Here is a 6,000-nt window from a genome sequence, read left to right as displayed (position 1 = left end):
GGTGGCCCATGCCTGTAATCCCAGCAATTTGGGAGGCTAAGGGGGGCGGATCACCTGCGGTTGGGAGTTCGAGACCAGCCTGACCAACATGGAGCAACGCCGTCTCTACTAAAAATACAAAATTAGCCGGGCGTGGTGGCACATGCTTGTAATCCCAAATACTCGGAAGGCTGAGGCAGGAGAATTGCTTGAACCCAGGAGGCAGAGGTTGCGGTGAGCTGAGATCACGCCATTGCACTCAAGCCTGGACAACAAGAGCAAAACTCTGTCTCAAAAAAGAAAAAGAAAAAAAAATCAAGAGACAGAGATTGGGAATTGGGAGCTGAGTCCAGTGATGGATGGTAGGGCTCCAGAGGGAACAAACATAAACTCTTGTGGTTAATGTCATCAAATCCCCCTGATCACTGCCCTTCTCAAGTTCTGAATGTTCCTGGGGTTGGATTCTATGCACTTTTCCAGTACTCTACCCAGTTTTCTTTCTCTAAGATAGTTCAAGTTGCTTTTCATTACTTGCAACCAAAGAGCCTTAACTAACTTAGTATTACTATTGCAACACTCCAAGTCAGAAATTAAGGCCACGACTAAGGTGAGTGGCAATAGTAATAGGGACAAAGCGATGGATTTACAGAAGGAGAACAAGTGCGGTGACAAGTGGGGCAGAAGTTGGTGACAAGTGGGGCAGGATCCCATTTAGTTATATCCGAAATGGAAACAGGTGATTTTTAATGTGCTCTGTGGGAAACTCATGAATTAGTTTATGTGACTGAACGTTAATTGATGAAATAGATTTAAGTGCATGAAATGATTTCACTAGATTTTTACTTTCTTGCAGCATAATAAATTGAGCAAGGTTTTGTCCCCCTTTGTTAAATGTAACCGAACATTTCTTACAGCTTATAGTACTTGAGGGTTCCTGAACCTATGGCTGCCCCTAAAACTGCACTTGTTCTAATCTGGTTGTAAGAAATCAGAGTTTTGAGATAAGCAAAATTTTCCACCGCAGACTTCTCTTATGTGCTGTATTCTTCGTACAGAACCAGGGTTCCAGCTTTCAATGGCCAAGGATCAAGCCTTCCAGTGTCAAGAAGAGGTGCTGGGGAAGTTCTTCAGCAGATATATCCCCCTGGGGCTTCGCTCTGGCCCCAGGGGCCTCACCTTAGCAACCCGCACCCCAAATAAATGTGTACTTGTTGCCTAACCTCAGACAGTTCCCCCCATTTCACATAGATGCTTCCAGGACAGTATCTATTTAGGTCTGACGTTTATTGGGCCAGGCATGGTGGCTCATGCCTGTCATCTGAGCACTTTAGGAGGCTGAGGCAGGAGAACCACTTAAGCCCAGGACTTTGAGACCAGTCTGGGCAACATAGTGAGATCTTGTCTCTATTAAAAAAAAAAAAAAAAAGTAGCCACACATGGTGTTGTATACCTACATTCCAGCTACTCAGGAGGCTGAAGTGGGAGGATTGCTTGAGCCTGGGAGGTGGAGGCTGCAGTGAGCTGCAATGGCACCACTACACTCCAGCCTAGGGGACAGTGAGACCCTGTCTCAAAAAAAAAAAATTATTTTTCCACACCCACCACTCACTAGGTTTGATTTTTTTTAAAAAAATGCTTGTTAGTCAACAAAATGCATTTAGTCCCTTATGACCACAGCATCCTGTTTGTCGAGGGGAGAACTGGCCCCAGATGACCCACTGGGCTGTGAGCCACACTGTCTCCTGGAGCGCCGCCCCTCGGAATGGACTCCCGCACCTTCCGCTTGTGCTGCAGGAGACCTGGGAAGCCTCTCTTTCTCTCTCGACCTTTTGGAAAATATCCTTCAAGACCCAGCCTTCTCTGTGCTCCCACGGAGGCATCCTCACAGCACTACGGGGATGACTGCAACACTCTGTGTGAACTTACCTCCTCTCTCCTGCCACACTGAGAGCTCCTTGAAGCCCAAGACTATGTAATCTCATCTTTGTCTCCCAGCAACAAACGCATTGAATATATTCAGTGTTTATCCCGACTTACTCTTGCCCGACTCTTTTTTGTTTGTTTGTTTTGTTTTGTGTTTTGGAGACAGAGTCTCACTCTGTCCACCAGGCAGCAGTGCAATGGCCCATTATAGGCTCACTGCAGTCTCCGCCTCCCGGGTTCAAGCAATTCTCCTGCCTCAGCCTCCTGAGTAGCTGGGATTACAGACGCCCACGACCATGCCCGGCTAATTTTTGTATTTTTAGTATATACGGGGTTTCACTATGTTGGCCAGGCTGGTCTCGAACTCCTGACCTTGGGTGATCCGCTCAAACTTGGCCTCCCAAAGAGCTGGGATTACAGGCTTGAGCCACCGGGCCTGGCCTTCTTGCCCTACTCTTTCAGGAGCTAGGCTGTGATTCTTGGAATACAGAGGGAGTTTATTAAGTCTATTATCTATTTTATGTACCTATTCTTTAACATGGGAAGTTCGTGTGTATGTTCTTAGGTAGCATGTGCTTCCCCGCACTCCTGAAGCAAATTGTATGTTACTCTCAGAAAGAAATAATAACTGAGGCTTTTGTCGGTTTATTCTCTTCGCCTTTCTGTTTTTACCTTGGTTGAGCACAGAGAGGACAAGATAATTACAGTTCCTGTGCCAGACAGAAGTTGAAGGAACGTGGCCCCTCCTCGGGGGTTCTTGGCTGCCGAGATCCTTGTGTGTTTCGCCTTAAAGGAGATCCAGGGAGAGCTGGGCGCGGTGGTTCATGCCAGTAACACCAGCACTTTGGGAGGCGGCGGATCGCTTGAGCCCAAGACTGGAGACCAGCCTGGTCAACATGGTGAAACCCTGTCTCTACTAAAATAAAAATAAAAATAAAAAATAACTGGTCATGATGGCGCACGCCTGTAGTCCCAACTACTCGGGAGGCTGAGGCACAAGAATTGCTCTATCCTGGAAGGTGGAGGTTGCAGTGAGCTGAGATCATACCACTGCACTCCGGCCTGGGCAACCGAGTGGAAAAAAAAAAAAAGAAAGGAGAACCAGGGAAAGCAGCCTCCTCTGGTCTGTGAGGAGATGAACGAAGGCTGAACGTGCTTCTTCCTGAGCACTGGCAGTGGGGTGCCCGTGTGGGAGACACAGCCTGGCTGATTCCGTTCCACGCATGCCGAGGCCTCCCATGATCCGATTGAGTCATCTGTTTGCACAGAGGCAGCTGCAGTGGCCTTTGTCGCTCTGTTAACCTAGGGTCCTCTGTCTCAGGTGGCTGCTGCTCTCCAGCTAATGGGTGATTATATGGTCTGCCCCTTGTGGGGCCCTGTCTAAATGGAATCCAATAAAGTCCTTTTAAATGAGTTTACTAGCATAAAACCTGCTCCCAATGTGCTCAAACCCATGACTCTTTCTGCAGAAGTGCATTGACTCAGTTGATATTTTATTTAAATAAAGCCAAACAAAACCTCTTAGTTTCTATTAGGAGCTACCCAGGGCAGTGAACAATCACATTCACAGTGAATCTGTAGATCCGGTTGACTCACCAGCAGCAACTCCATTAGGAGGCGATTCTAAGACCATAGGGAGGAAGAGTGATTGCAGGACAGAGGAGGGGAAGGAAGGACAGTTTGCCAGGGCCAAGGCCCTTCCAGATATTTTCCACTAAATTCCTACAACCCTCTCCCATAAGTATCACTAAGCCAATTTTGCAGTTGAGGAAAAGGCACTCAGGATTCTTAAAGTGAAGGGACCATATATTATTAGGAAGCAGGGAATTTTGCCATTGGTCTAGGAAGTATTGAGGGGGTTTCTGGAATTTTGGAGTAGCTGCTTTAGATTCAAGGTGAAGGTAAGACAGAAAAATCAGTCCATGACTCTGCCATCCTTCAGTGCCCTTATGGAATATTGCTGTAAAGACGAGATTAATGGTGCCAATGGGTGGGGGTCCCTCATGCATTCAGTTTACTCATAGACTAAGTAATCTCATATCATAAATTATGATAGCTCATTATGAATGAAACAGATAATCCCTCAGTGTGAGAATTTAATTCCCTACCCATGCCTAACTATAGATGGTTCATTCTCAATATACATTTTACCTGGAATTCCATCATTCTTTTAAGAACGTAAAGTGAGAGGATGCTTTGCCTTTGCAGCTTTAACAAGCGCGCACACACACACACACACACACACACATTGAAACACCTCTTTCCTTACATCTTGGCTGCTAAGTAATAATTGGAACATCTGCTCATTCCTGAAAATAAACCAGGCCAGCCCAGCCAGCCGTGGAGACGCACAATGAGGAATGGTTTTTCCCACTAGACTATGTCTCCCTGGTACAGAGGGGTTGGTTGTGAGCAATTTAAATGAAAGTGAATAGTAAAGAAAATCCCTATCCTTTACTGTCATAGTCTCTGCAATCTTAAAAGAGACAAACTGTAAAGGCAATAAAGAGAAGGTAAAAGACAGGGCAGCAAGATTTCCTTTTGACTAAAATCTGAATTGAAAGAGACTCTGATTGTCTCTTATTTTTTTCATGTTTGTATAATTGAATTTTCTTGGAATTTACAAAGTTACTGTGTTTAAATAAATTGAAATCCTTCTTGAAAGTGATTTTCTTGCCAACTGTAATAAGCTTTTAATTACTTTTCCACAGCGTAGAAGCCTCTCTTCTGACACTTTAACAGGGAACACAAACTTTTTTTTTCCAAAAGCGGAGACAGGATTGCAGGTAGAGAAGTGGCTGTTCAGCCCCCTGGAATTCGTAGTTTATTTGTGTTTATTCTGCACAAGTTACAAAGCAAGGGCTAACTCGGAAGCAGGGCTGACTTCAACTCAGAACTTTTTATGCTCCTTTGCTACGCGCGTGTGTGTGTGTGTGTATGTTGTGTGTGTGTTATTGAAAACTCCTGAATGGCTTTGGGGAGAATAAGTCACTTTTCATTCTTACAGTGTGTTCTCAATTGTTTTATTCAGCTAGAGCTGGTTTAACAAAACAACATAGACTGGAGAACTTACAAATGACAGGAATTTCTTCCTTTTTAAAAAATTTATTATTTTTTTAGATAGAGTCTCCTTCTGTTGCTCAGGCTGGAGTGCAGTGGCACACAAACATAGTTTACTTCAACCTCAAACTCCAGGGTTAAAGTGGTCCTCGCGCCTCAGCCTCCTGAGTATCTGGGACTACAGATGTGCCCTCTCATACCTGGCTAATTTTTTCTACAGATAGGATCTTGCTATGCTGCCCAGACTTGTCCTGAACTCTTGATCTCAAGCGATCCTCCCACCTTGGCCTCCCAAAGTACTGGGATTACCGGCATGAGCCACTGAGCCTAGTCCAGATATTTATTTCTTACGGTTCTGGAGGCTGGAGGTATGAGATCAGGGTGGCAGCACTGTTGAATTCTGGTGAATGCCCACTTTTAAGTTGAAGATTTCTCATGGCATCCTTATATAGCAGAAGGGGTGAGGGAGCTCTCTGGGGTCTTTTTCATAAGGGCACTAATCCCCTTCATGGGGCTCCAGCCTCATGACCTAATCACCTCTTAAAGGCTCCAGCTCCAAATACCATCCCACTGGGGATAGGTTTCCACATATGAAATCTGGGGGGACATAAACAATGGTGAGTTGACACCAATGACTACTTCTCATTGTGTAAATGGAAGCCAGTAACCATTAGGCAAATGACCATGTTAGCAATTCTCATGAAGCCAGAACCTCTGTTCCACACCATTTTGCTCTAATTCTTTGATGGGTGCCTGTCTGAGGCAAGAATGAACCTAGGGAAGGAGTAGCAGGTCATCATTCCAACTAAAATAACTGATTTCCTCTTGCTCTTCCTTCTTTCCCCAACTCTCCTGCCCAGCCCTCTTGGTCTCCGTCCAGTCACAAATAAAGCTAGGACTAAGGACGTGATGGGGGCTGCCTCCATCACCTGCCTGCTGTCCTCAGGGATGCCTCATAAGTGACTTTCTACAGGGTGACACTGCTGTTCATGATCCTTTATGTGTGAATTCATGATCTTCTCTGGGTGAGTTTAGGTA

The sequence above is a fragment of the Macaca fascicularis genome, chromosome 9 (assembly GCF_037993035.2).
Source record: "Macaca fascicularis isolate 582-1 chromosome 9, T2T-MFA8v1.1".
Classification (NCBI taxonomy): Eukaryota; Metazoa; Chordata; class Mammalia; order Primates; family Cercopithecidae; genus Macaca; species Macaca fascicularis.
The sequence above is the reverse complement of the archived record's forward strand: the minus strand, read 5'-3'. Positions refer to the sequence as shown.